The 13,930-nt window shown below is 34.4% G+C and overlaps 1 protein-coding gene and 1 long non-coding RNA gene across 7 annotated transcripts in view; one reads left to right on the top strand and one right to left on the bottom strand.

Annotated features, from left to right (window-relative positions):
* nav2a (neuron navigator 2a) overlaps positions 1–13,930 on the bottom strand; it is a 171,841-nt gene that overhangs the window by 89,710 nt on the left and 68,201 nt on the right. The gene's annotated exons all lie outside the window — the stretch shown is intronic.
* Positions 6,347–13,038, top strand: LOC122348490. Its single transcript, XR_006251334.1, has 3 exons — positions 6,347–6,807; positions 8,497–8,626; positions 11,961–13,038. It is a non-coding gene; the product is annotated as an uncharacterized LOC122348490 (long non-coding RNA).

The raw sequence follows: 13,930 nt of genomic DNA, 5'->3' as shown, positions 1-13,930 counted from the left end.
CCACCACACCCAACAGCAAACAGTTGCATTTCAGGAAACTATGACCGCAGACAATGGACGCTATCCGAGAATGACGCTACTGCCCAGTACAATTAGACTTTACCATACAGACACTGTCCAATCCAACACAACATTGCAAATTCAGGTTAATGGATCGCTGGAGACGCTCACTCATAATCACACTGACAGAGTTCAGTCATTTGTGAAATGAAAGGGAGTGAAGTAATGAGAAGATTGGGGTCTCTCTCTCGAGAGACGATGTCCTCAAGTCTTCCCAGATCCCACGCTGTGTGCCTTCTAAAGCCGCCACACGCACATAATCCTGTTACCCGTGATGCAAATCTGCATGCATTTCTGTGCATCCATTAAACTATTATATAAATTTGAATACACAATCTTGCTAGGTGTATGCAACGCGAAGTGCAACTAGAATAACGAAAGTCGAAACGCAGATCTGATCAGCTGAATAAATGGGATCAAAATGAGAAATCGTCTTCCAGCAGTGGTCTCATTTGAAGGCCATACTTTTGAGTCATTGCCAAGGCAACCTCTGTACTTGTTCTGTTAGGTAATTCAAGAGCAGTCACTGTCATTTCACAACATCTGTCAGCGAGGCACAAGAATAATATGCAATAACACACGGTGACTGGCTCCGCTGAGGATTACGGTGGACGTTGTGTAATTAAAGTCTAAAAGCCTTTTACCTTTACATTTATTTTGAAACAGAACTGCAGGTGTATAATATCAGGGGTTGGCTGAATGGAGCTCTAGTACACATGCACAAACGCTCACTTCATCATGAGAGCAACTTTTGAGAGCAGCTTTGTAGTTGCAGGTTGACATTTTCAGTCCATTATATTTTTAGACCCTGAAAAGCACTTGAGACTATATCAAACCCTGGAGATCTGCAACATTTCAATTGCAATAACATCCTGAAGTTAACTAAGGTTTAGGACATTCCTAAATAAAAAAAAAAAAAAAATATATATATATATATATATATATATATATATATATATATATATATATATATATATATATATATATATATATACACACATATATATACACACACAAAAAGAGGCTATTTTCAAATCCTGAAGCTCTTTCATGTTTCACCAAATAGTCTGTTGTTCACACAGAGCGTTCAAGTAATTCAATGACTGAAATTGAATTAAATAATAAACAGATAATTAAAGGTGGGAAATGTAACAATTGCAAGGAGGAAATAAATAAAATAAATAAATAAATAAATACATAAACTCACGTTAATACGTACTTGTCTCCATAAAAGTCCTAAAAATGTTCTCTCTTTTAAAAGAAATATAAAAAAATGCAATGTAAAAAAATAAAAAAATAAAATAAATAAATAAACTGACTCTATACACTTCCTAAAAATATATTTTTAAATAACATAAAATATGATGCAAATTTGAGCATGCATCACTCATAATTGGCAGTTTTCTTCAGATACCTTTTTAAAATATTTTTATTGCTTTATTTTAGTCTTTGCATGAGGACAAACAGTACATCTAAAACCTAAAAAAATAAAAAATAAATAAAAAAAAAATAAAAAATAAAATAAATATAATAAAAGTGGAGATGCTAGCTTGCTAAGTTTAACACCTTACTTCGGATCACTTTGAACCCTGAGAGATGGCCGTAGTCATACGTGCCCAAGCAATACCACTAACAAGCACACCGCAGTCAGTAAACGTGAAGTACATTTAATAATCCATTAATCCAACTGTGTGCAGCGACATTTTGACTACAACAGCAAGTGACTTTATACTTACGACGCACAGTTGTGCAGTCTAATGAGAGGTTAGAGAAATAAATTAGCTAAAAATATCTGCATGTAGGCGATCAGACAGGACAGGTCTCGTGCAGCTGAACACTTACTGTAAAGAACTACAGTTTAAAGGCACAGTTAATCAATGCAGTTTATCATATTTTAAGTCAAAGTACCATATCTTCCCAAAAATAGTATCCAGGAAAAAAAAAATCACATTTTATGTGCAAAGCTAACTGAAATATCAAGTATTTGTTGATTCTTTAATCATTATCTGAAAAAAAATAAATAAATAAAATTATACTAATTCCAAGAAAAAGAAATGGGTTTTGGAAAAGATGTCATGTGACCACAGCACGTTGCTTTTAATGAAGCGTGCATAATTAACTCATAATTAGCTTCCATTTGCCTCCTGCGCTCCTCACAACTTAATGTCTCTGTATTACGATCAGAATTTTAATTTCATACACTCTAATTCTCCCATACTTTATTAAGATGCTAATAAGCATTCATTATGATTAGCGATGCTTCTTCAACCGCGACGATGTTCTGAGATCTCAAATAATATCTCCTCATATCATTCAGCTAGACATTAGGGGGCTTCAAAGCTCCAAATAATCAGCTTTAAAACGCGTCCGAAGAGAAATGTTGCCGTGGTTGTTTGAGCTACAGACACAGCGCAGGTATGCAAAGGGAAACCGAGAAGCACTTAACTACTGATCATACATTTCCATCTGCTAGAATTAATATTCACTGCTGAGAGCAGAATATCATTTCATTCTAGTATTGCAACAAACAGAGAGGTTTAGTGTTTCATCATCATTTCTTATTTTCTTTCCAGTAAAACTGCAGTCAAGGTTCCACTAGATAACGCAAATATATATGTAATGTATAATGTAAAAACAATGTAAAAAATATATATATCTTATGTAAAACTACCCCCGAAAAGAATAGGGTTGCCAAGGCTGCGTGTTTAATAATAGTAATAGTTCACAATAATATTGTGAAATATTAGAACCATTTAAAATATTTTAATATACTTAATGCAATTTATTTCTATATTTTTCAGCAATTTTCAGCTTTTCAGTGTCACATGATCCTTCAGAAATCTTTCTGATGTGTTGATTTGCTGCTAAAGAAACATTTCTTATTTTTATCAATTACAAAAAGGGCTTTTTATATTGTTCTGTTATACGGTTCATGATTTATTTTATGAATATAACGTATACCTGTATACCTGAAATACAGTTTTTGTAAGGTAAACATTTTTTACTGTCACTTTTTATCAATTTAACACTCTACTTGAACTGATGCACTTTTATTGACTGGGACCGATCGCATTTGCTTTACTTTTTAAACTGCTTTCTCGTTTAGAGCAGAGGTGGAAGTCTCTCAGCCAACGCAAACTATTACTCCTTACAAACTTGAGAAATCCTGAATGGTGTCATTAGTCAAGAGAGGGAGGGATCTCTTAGTTGTGTTGTTTGGCCTCGCGAAGCCGTGTTCTCGAAAACGCCAGGCTCCACGGGGAGCCAGGCGTTTTCCGAAACATATATGCTGTATCTTCAAATGTGGTGTAATGGAGAATTAAGTCCGACATTCATCAAAACAACGCGTTGTATTTAGCATCCAGTATTCAGACATAACATTGGAAGCAACTTTATCCAACAGATTCCCAGTTACAGTTCACTCCTGACCTAGCTACAGTGGAAAAAAAAACACAATGTGAAAAATGATCCAGTGGCTTTGTACATTTCACAATAATGAAAATGCATACTAACTTCAGAAAATATCCCATCAGCTAAATAAATGCGTAGAAATGAAATGTGCATGTATTCTAGTTTTATACTTAATCATCTGTCTAATCAAGATTAATCGCAAATTATTATGTATATATAAAGATACAGCATACATTTTATACACAAATATAGTTATCTTTATATAAATTATATCATATATTGTATTTAATACATAAACGTAACATTTTTCTTAAATGCATACAAGCACGTGTATTTATACACATAATAAATATACACAGTACGTACACACATATTATGTAAGCACTAGTCGAGATTCCTGTAAATAGAAATATTTTCCTTGCCTATCAATCAAAACATTTGGGAATGAAAAAAACATACACTTTGAAACTCTTTGAAAGTGTTATTAAAAAGATTTTTTTTTTTTATTTCGATGATTTTTTTTTGAAAATGAAGAAACTATACTAGTCATTTTTATAAACTACGGATTTAACTCATTCCATATCATTATATTCCTCATCTTTAACTTATTTTTTCAATTCATAATTAAAATATATTTTAAGTAATTTAGCATATAATTTACAAAAGCATGCACATATATTTAGCCTTTGCAACTCTTTCTGATTTCACGTTTTTAAAAATCACTAAAATCCTTTTAAAACAAAAATAGATTTTTTTTATCACATATGCTTGTTCTGTTGTGGGTCCATTGCATGTGTGTGTGTGTTTATACGCGGTCAGCCGTATAACTCAGCTTGACCCAGAATAACAAGAGTGGAGGTCACCCAAACACACTCAACACTCAGCCGACTGGCTGGACTCTTCAAAATAACACACTATCACGGGGGAGCGGTTGAACAAGGACGGCCAAGTGTGGTCTGCCCACTGGTTCTGAGCTGGAAACACTACCAGAGACACATGCATTCGAAAGAACGAGCTGATTTAAAGCAAAGCATGCACGCGGAGTCCACACACACGCGACAAAACAGTGGCATCCCGCTGAGAGGTTTCCCAAAAATAATCTCTCCAGGAGCCGCCGTGACCCTAAGCTGTCAAAAGCAGTCACTCCAGAGATAAAAGAACGCATCTTCCTGAAACCTGAACTCATTTATCTTCATCTCAGCTGACGCCGTCACATCCTGAGCTCTGCTGGAGAAAGACTCTCAGATCAGCTCCTGTGAGTCGGGAGCCAGAGTGTGATCTGTTTTGTGCGTGACTCCTCCAGACACACACATAAGCATGCCGACAGTAGCGTGGTAAAGTGATGGCATCAGACATTGTATAGGTTTTTTGCTCTCATCCGATACTGTTGGCACTGTCAAAACAGCGTTGGTTCCCCAAATAAGGAATCAAAAGGCAACAGAAGAAAGGAACCCACATTTCCTGAGGTGACATAAATGGAGAACAAAAACTTTGGGAGAAACCAGGCATAGGGACTCCCAAAAATGTAATTATCTCCAAAAACAATAAAATGTATTTTTTTGAGACACAGAATGCTATATGGTTAATGGTTTTGATTGTATGACACAATGTCAAAAAGCACTTCGCACCCACAACCTTGTTTTATTGAGCTCTCATCTGCAGAATAAAGGAATTATTTAAATATACAATTATATTAAATAAAATGCAATTAGTCATTTATTAGTCCTAAATAATGGTAATAAAGTTAATAGTAAGTATAATTTAATTAGGTAATAAATAAATGTTCTTTTTTTTAAGCGATAGATAAAAAGTAAAAAATCTCTAACCATTATCACCGTCAAATTAAAACTCATTCTGAACAATGTTTTTATAAAATTTATACTCATGCATTGAGGTGATGTTTTTATCCAAAACAATTTAGAAAAAAGTTAGTTTAGTTAAAAATCTGTGCATTTGTCGGACATTATTTCAATGGAACTCTGAACTTCTCATATACATGGACCTAAATGTAAAAATGTAACATTTATGGCATTCATCCTTTAATATATCTTCTTAGAATATATATATATATATATATATATATATATATATATATATATATATATATATATATATATATATATATATATATATATATATATATATATATTTTATTATATATATATATATATATATATATATATATATAAAATATATATATATATATATATAAAATATATATATATATATATATAAAATATTATATATATATATTTATATATATATAATAATATATATATATATATATATATATATATATATATATATAAAAAAAAATATATAATAATATATATATATATATATATATATATTACTAATATATCTTCTTAATAATATATATATATATATATATATATATCTTCTTATATATATATATATATATATATATATATATATATATATATATATATATATATACTGTTATAAAAAAATACAAAAAAACAAATTAACATATTAATATACAACCTTTAATATATCTTCTTAGAATATATATATATATATATATATATATATATATATATATATATATATATATATATATATATTTATAAAAAAATACAAAAAACCAAAAAATTGTAAACTATAAAGACCCTACAGTACAGTATAGTTATAAAGCATGGCAGTACAGTGCAGCACAATGTTGTAAGTTATGTTATCGGATAATATAACACACTGTTATATAAAGTTGCGCAATAAAGTATAGTATTGTCATAAAACTGATATGCAGTGTACTGTGGTGTGCTTGTGGCCATATGGTACAATGTATTAGCGAATGGCTCAATCTAGCACACTATCTTGGACTGAACAAATGCATACAGTATCAAATGTACCGCAGCGGTACGGCAAAGCACAGTTCTGCATAATACAATGCAGCATGATTCAACATTCAATAAGCCTAACAACGTAACATCAAACATTAAGACCATCTGTTGTCACAACAAACCGTACTGTAAAGCATACGCCAGTGCTTCATGTGGTCGAGCTTCACCCGCTCCAAACGCTTCGCTCTGATCTGGAGCAGAACCAGCGCTGATTCTGACCACCAACCGCACACCGAGCAAAGACACGGAGGAAATGTTCCCCGACACACGACTACTGCTCTCATTTCCTGCCCTCGTGCTTCAGGGGGACTGGAATCAGTGTTTTCAATTTAACAACACATTATAAAGAGCGGTAAAGAGGAAGCACGCGGCTCGGAAAATAATCAGCCCCTGCGTGTCAGGGATAATCCAAATACAGAACAGAAGGGAAAACGGGGAGAACTGCATAATACGGGACTAATTAAATTCTTTCATTGTGAGTACACTTTGTTTTACTTTGCTAGGAGACATAACGTTTGAGGGGAAACAATTACACGACTCTTTAAACTGGGGCTTTTGTGAGGATTATTGATATGGAAGTAATGCATCGAGATGAAAGGCAACAGCGCTTCTAGCTTGTGGTATCACGTCTCTATAAATAATGGAGTAATTGCTTTGTTAAATGGAGTCAAAGTTGGCAAATAATTCCAGCGATAAGAAAAGGTGCAAAAACAAGACAAATCCTCCCTTGATGTGGCCGATGCTCTGCGATTCATGCACTGCAGGCATCTTGGTGCAATAAAACAAGAAGCAATTTTACGAGATGATGCTTCTAATATTAAAAGCACACACTGCGTTCTCACCTACATCTAATGGACCTTTATGCAGTCAGCTTTTAGAGGAAGCAAATGCAATTCAAACGATATTTGATACATTTTATGTAGGTTAAACAGTTATAAAGATCTACAAATGTCAATTTTAGTTTTGGTTTACTTTCTCGCCAACTATTACACAATTCAAATTTCATATTTTTGCATCTGAAAAAAAAAATCTTTTAGCAATTTTAACAGTCTTATAATATTTGATATGCAACTGATATTTATATAGCATATGCGTCTTTCTTATTGGCTGCATAAATATCAACTAAAAAATATATTTTTTAATCTGAAAAAAAAAACATTTTCTTCTATGATGAATTTTTTTTTTCCTTTCTTGAGTATGAGCTCCATAGTACTGTATGTAAGCCATAAAAGCCTGATGTATCGCATATGATACTCAACAAAAACACATATGCAAACCATATGTGTCTGATGGATGGTAATATTGTAGAAAACTTCTAATAACTGATAGCACAGCAACATAGCGAGTGTGCATCATGCCCCTGACGCTACAATACAAAATGACTAAATTATTTGTCACATAAATTAAACATGATGAAACATTGCAGTTGAAATTGTTAGCTTAACTTCTACAGATGCAGTGATACGTGATATACGTAAAAAAGTACGTTAAGATTCATTTTAAAAGTGTGCTCCCTCAAAGTAAAAGTAATAAACTAATATACCTTCAGCTCTTGGAGAAAATTTATAAAGATATAACCATTCTGATATATTGATATTCACATTTTAATCAAGTAATCTGCTTTATAACAATTTCATTCATTTACAATGCAAATTATATTCCTAGCCATATAAATATTAGACACTAAATATCATATTTTCGCTTGGGTTTGGTTTCTGAATAAAACAGATGTTTTTTGGGTTTTTTTTTTTTTCTTTTAATTAACTCCCTAATCTGCTATATCATATATGTGCCTTAAAAGCCTGATACATAGAATATGATACTGAATAAAAACCACCTAAATGAACTCAGTACAAAAACAGTTCTTGGAGGAAATAAAAAAATGTGACTGTTTTCCATCACGAGCTCTAAATTTGTCAGGTGGGTCCTAAAAATAGCTTTCATCGGTACTTCTGAGCATCTCTGTGAAGCCCAACCTGAAAAACCTACTTAGCCATCTGTGCCATCCTTTCAGTTTTGTAAATGGTCTGCAATTTACTGGGACAGGTCTAAAGGAAAAGCACAAGATTTGATTCATCATCAAGCCAACTGGACCATGGCTGTGGTTTAAGGTGGTTCAACTGCCTTGACCGATTTTCACAAACAATATTCCCTTTACTCTCAGGTTATGTTATGTCCAAAACAACTCGGTGGCGTCCAGAACTGAAGGTCATTGACTGGGCATGCTGCAGATGGGTGATAGAGGTCCAGTCTAGCGGTAATGACAATCCTTCTTAACAAGATCAGATTTAAAGGTGAGCGTACAGGCAGAGAGAAATCCGTTAAACAGCTTAAAGGATGCCGTCGGTGGGTGTCTTAGCATATGCTAAAACCGACATCTCCTCTCGAACCATAAGCCCGTCTTCTTCTAATTGTGCCGCATGCAAATGTCTAGCTGTGAGTTCAAAGATAGAATGCAATAATATGCATTATATTTTCATTTATGTCAGCAAAATACCGCACAGATTTAGAGCTGCCAGTTGATCTGTGACGAAAATTTGATGTGAAGATTATTGGAGTGCTTTTTACAGGAAAATACTAGTTTTTTACTTTAAAATGTTATGTTTAATTGGGCGCCGTTTCGTTGTTATCATTTGTGGACCGTTCTAGAGTGAAAATTATAGATTTAATAAATTATAGATAGATTTATAGATAGAATCTTATAGATAAAATCGGCACCAATTTTTTTTTCCCATGTAGTTGGAAAAATATAAACCAAAAATAAGGTTTTTGTTACTAAATCTGAGTAAAGCTCAAATTGCTCTTTTTGGTTTTGTGGTTTCAGGTACTAAATGAAACTAGTCGTGCTAAAATGATTACAGTCGATATTTCAGTCAAACAAATTTCGACTGTAATTCTAGGATTATTTTTGTCACAGTGAAGTGTCTCCAAACCAGCCTGTCCTCCAACTAATACGCCCAAACAGGACTTTGTCCAAATCCCTGAAATACAACCCATCGGAGCATATGCTACAATTGCGCCCCTATAGGCAACAGGATATTTTTATATTAATGTTTTTTAACTTTTATCTGCGCCATAATTGGGGTTTTGTGTACCTCAGTTGGTAGCACGTTGGAATACCATGGGCTCCATCCCAGACAATGCATGTGAAGATAAAATCTGCACTATAAATCATGATTTTGCACAATTTCTGTAAGAGATAGGTTTAAGGATGGGGTTAGGTGTGGTCATTTGTATGAATCACACCATGATATCCGTGTAAAAAAGTCCACACATTGCATTTAAAGTGTGTTCCACAGAAAAATGTGTTATTAACCACCCAGCCAAATTTTAATGCTACAAAAAACCCCGAAGTAAATAAAATAAGGTATCAATATCTTGAAAAAATCATCTTTGCTCTGAAATTCTGTGGGCGTGTCCCCAGCGATAAACCACGCCCGCTCACGGAAAAGCTGCCATCTCTCTCAACTGTCTTCTACAAGCAGCTTGATTGAAAGGAAACCAAACTCAGTTGTTTTGTGAATTATAGCAACCACATAAAGTGACGAAGCCATAGCTAGATAGCAAACTGTAGGCTGTAGTATCTAACTTTAAAACTTAAATATAAGTTGTAACAAGCTGATGGCACAAACGACCTATAGGGCTAATTTTGTGTTGGAGGACAGGTTTGACATGTTTACCTGCTGTAGTTTATCCATATCTCGTGCAATAAAGCAAAATTGAAGAAGTGCACATTGAGCCATTTCAGTCAAAGATTCAATTTCAGCCAAAACCGTTAACGTCTTTATTTCTGCTTGTTTTGAAAGCGGGTTTCGTGTGAGCTGTGCTTCATACACCGCTGCACTATTGACGACATTGCGCAGACTTTCTGCCTGCGAAACTTTTACGACTTTTACAATTTCGTCTAGCTGACATTAAGGCCGACGAGAGAGCGAAGTCTGTGCATCGGCTTCAGCTCAAAGCAGACGTGAAATCACTTTAATTTGGGGAGAAACAAACGAAATGAGCACAGCGTGTTGTTTTTCGAAAGAGCAGAAGCTCTTGTTTATGCAGCGAGACCGAAATCTCTCGCGGCGTCCTCGGCTAGCCCCGACTGTGTCACATCGCATCACCGCCGTGGCCGGATTTTTTAAGTCTCGAACATAAAAGCCAGACAGAAGCACAGAAGAGCCTCGGGCTCACAGAACAGACGAGAGTATAAGGGTCTCATCCTTAAGCATGACAACACAACCTTTCGTAAACCCGAAACAGCTTAATGTGAAACCCATTGGCCCAACATCTCAACCCCTTGCGCTTCCTGCAGGATCTCACCGGCTCGTAGCGCTACTAAACATGGTCACAAAAGCGTTGCGGGTCGCTTTGCAGCTCTTTTCCTGCAGAACTGCTCAAAATGCCATCAAGGAATATCATCTTTCTTCCGGTGTCACATTTGACCCAATTCGGAGCGCTCTCCTTCTGCACCTACAGCTACAGATAAACTTTGCTTTAGAGTTGAATTAAACGCCGCAGCAGGAGGAGAAGGCTTTGACAGCCCCCTACCCTTCCACCGCGCAATCACTCACACATCCCTAAGGGCCGCGCAGAAGATGCAAGCTGACTGTTCACAAAGTGACAGCAAAGCATGGGCTTTCCTTCTTTCTTCTCTGAGAATGAATATAAATGGCCGGGCCCAAGGGCCAAGAAATTCAGCTGATAAGGTTTTTGACACAGTAATGGTAATTAGCATGAGCCCTCGGTAAAAAGCTTGACTTAATGGTGTCATAAGTAGTATGGTGCAGCAGTAGTAACAACGGTCTTATCAGGTAAAAAAAAAATCAAAAATCAAAAAGCAAAATCTCTGTACTATAAACTGAAGCTTCAAGCCCAATGAGGTTTGGGTTTGCTTTGGTTCTTAAGTCTTGTAAGCAATGATCATTATTACATTAGTTATATTATTATTATTATATAAGAGAGAGAGAATACATGTTAATAATATTATTTTTAAAACATTTATCGTGAAATATTACATATAATTCCTATATGTATATGTGATTTCATGCTAAATATGTTTTTACTATATATATATTTTATGCAAACACTTTATTTTACATACCTATTAAGCCAATAAAATAATAATGCCGAAAAGTCTAATAGTAATAAATAACAACACAACAAAAAGGTTTATTTCGATGTGATTAATCGAGATAAATAATTTGACAGCACTCATCTACAACGTGCATACACACAATCGCACATGCATACACATAAAAACTAAAATATTAGCAATACTGAACATGCGCGAGTCTAAAATTATGCATCTTATAATTAAAAAATAAAAAAACTCTGTCTAACAGCAAAGGATTGATTAATTAAGCGGCTGAAAATAGTTACATTTTTCATAGTCTTAAAGAATAAATTGTATGAAGCGGAGCTAAAGACATTTCAAGACCAGCTGTTAGACTCAAATTCATTCAGATATGAAGATCCCATCTGTTCATGTTCATTTGGAAACTCAATCAAACCGCTTGGGCCTGTGCAAGCAAATATCCCATTGCTGCAATTCAAGAGGAAAAGATGGAGTGTGCGGTTTCTGATACACTAGATACTCTAATTGGAATAACAGCACAAATAATAACTGTTTCCAAACAGGTTTCTCAAGCACTCTCTCTTTTTTGGAAGAACATCTGGATTCGACACAGAAGATGTGAATGTTTGCAAACAACATTTCAAAGGACAAGTCTGCGTAGCCTGAGGGGCACGAACAACACAATGTCTTTGTACGTCCTGCTCCTTTAAGAGGCAGGCGGCAGGAAAAGAGACCGTGACCTTCTGAATGTGACTCACACTTCATACTCGTGGCAAACATGACACAAACACGGGCATCTATGACTGCTGACTCTTCGGCACCAAAGTTCTCATAATCTAACCGAGAACAAAACTGAATGAACATAGTGTAAGACTATTAGGAAATTGCTGACCTTTTCCTACGTGACATTTCCAACAAATTAGGTCAGAATTATGTAACAGGGGTTTGTGTCTGGCTAAAATCACACACTGCAACAACAGCTTGATTCGCTCAATATCACTACTGCAAGAAAACGAGTTAACTATTAAAAAATTATGTTAACAATAATAATATCCATAAATATATAATAATAATAATAATAATAATAATAATAATAATAATAATAATAATAATAATGATAATGAGTACATTACTAATCATAAACATCCAAAAGATAAATATTATTTTCCTTTGAATAGATTAATTATGTTAAACTGTGCATGTTTATGCCACTAAATGAATTTAAACAGTGGAAAAAACTGCTTTTTATTTTAAAATTCTTACTTTTTGTTATCTCAAAATTGCTTGTTTGTATCTCATAATTCTGACATTTTTCTTGCAGCTGCATCTTTTTTCTTAAAAATGGTGAATTATTAAGTCTTAATAATAAAGACTTATAATTTTTTTTCTTCCAATTGCTTGTTTAAACCACCCAATTCTAATTTTATTCATTTCTTTTTTAAATTTGCAACTTAATTTCTCAGCATTGCAGAAATTTATATCACTACTTTTTGGGGAAAAAGAGTTTATATCTCTGATTCTGGCATTGTAGCTCACACATGCAAGTTTATATCTAACAATTCTGAGGAAAAAAAGGCAGAATTGGGAGATTAAAAGATTGAATTTAATTTTTTTGATTCAGTGACAAAAACAGCTTCCATAATTTTTTGTATTATTACATTTATTTATTTGTGTATTTTTGTAACTCTATTACAACTTTTGATGTGCAGTAGAATTGTGTAAAATGAATAAAACTAATTATTAACTAAAGATAAATTCTTGTTTGTACCCTTTCTATACCGTCGTGACCTTTACTGCACTTTCAGACTTTACCAAAAGCAACTTTAGAAAACATGTTCAGTGCGCTGTTTAAAACTGTGAAAACAACAACAGTGGAGTTGTTATCTTGTTCTGCCTGATTAGACCCATAAAATTCAGTTTAGAACAAAAAAAAGAATTGTGTTGACAGCTACTTTCCTGCTCTAGAGGATTCATGAATCACCAACACTGCAAATCTACTGGTGTCCTTTGGTGTGAGAATCATGGTGAGGAACGTTCTGGAAGAGCTGTCTCTTGCCAAGAGGCACAACTACACATGAACCAGGAGAAAGTCGGAGTCGCCGGGAAGAGAGATAAGCGTGTGGGATTAAACCGGCATGAAGCCTCCTTCTGGAGTCTAGCTCATCCCAAAAATGAGTCACTGTACCGGTAAAGCCCGTGTCCGCTCCGGGACCAGCCTTCCCACCTCGGCGGATCAGAAAGGCGTTTCATCATCAACGGGGGCTGTATTGACGTACAGTAATCCCACACAAAACGGTAAACATATTTCAGTTATAGAAAATCGCATGTAATACCAAATTGAGGCCATTAATTTCGCAGAATGAGCTAATACAGCGCGTACAGTGACACTTTTACGACTTTAATGCTTGTACTATTAAAAACAAGTAATCATAAACACAGTTACGAATGAATGTCATTAAACTTCCACATACTGTATTATTATTTTATATGATGACCAGCCAATAGGCTATTACACAGAATGAAATACTGCATA

The sequence above is a fragment of the Puntigrus tetrazona genome, chromosome 7 (genome assembly GCF_018831695.1).
Source record: "Puntigrus tetrazona isolate hp1 chromosome 7, ASM1883169v1, whole genome shotgun sequence".
Lineage (NCBI taxonomy): Eukaryota > Metazoa > Chordata > Actinopteri > Cypriniformes > Cyprinidae > Puntigrus > Puntigrus tetrazona.
This window is presented reverse-complemented; position numbering and strand designations above follow the sequence as displayed.